Below are 640 nucleotides of genomic sequence, written 5' to 3' on the forward strand. Positions count from 1 at the left end.
CGGGGCCTCAGCGGCAGGAGCGCAGAGCCCGGGCGGCTCCGCCTGCGTGAGGGCGAGAAACAAGCCCCCCGACTCCCCCGCCGCCTCGACGGGCTCCCTCCGGAGCGAGGGGCACTCCCGGCAGTCACCCACCCCTGCTCCCGGAGCGCCCCGGGACCGCCCGGGTTCCCACCCCGCCCAAAGGACCCGGCTCTGGGCAGCGGCACCGTTCCCACCTGAGTGCTGTTTGCCCGCTTGGGTGGGGGAGGATGCCGGGGTGGAAACAGATGGGAAGAGGGATTTCCCACCGCCGGGAGGGGTGGTTCAGTGAGGACAGGATGAGGGTGGGAGAGGCTGAGGGGTCCCACGGCGTTTGAGACGACCTGCTGTGCAGCTCGCCTCCTCCTCCTGGGCCCGCCTGGAAAGCCCGGTACCGGCGGCCCTTTGCGGGAGGCGGATCCGGGGAAAAGGAAAAGGCGGCTGTGCAGTGAGGAGCAGGGAAGGCATCCTGGTGGGGCCACGGCCTCGCAGGTCCTTCCCGATCTGCCCCGCACAAGCCCTGCCGAGAGACTCCCGGCCGGGACACGAGGGCGTTTGGGTAAAATCAAGTAAGACCCTGCAAGTTAAACCGACGGGGCGGCCGGCAGGCGCGGCCCCGGCC

The sequence above is a fragment of the Egretta garzetta genome, unplaced genomic scaffold, assembly GCF_000687185.1.
Source record: "Egretta garzetta isolate BGI_Z169 unplaced genomic scaffold, ASM68718v1 scaffold79, whole genome shotgun sequence".
Lineage (NCBI taxonomy): Eukaryota > Metazoa > Chordata > Aves > Pelecaniformes > Ardeidae > Egretta > Egretta garzetta.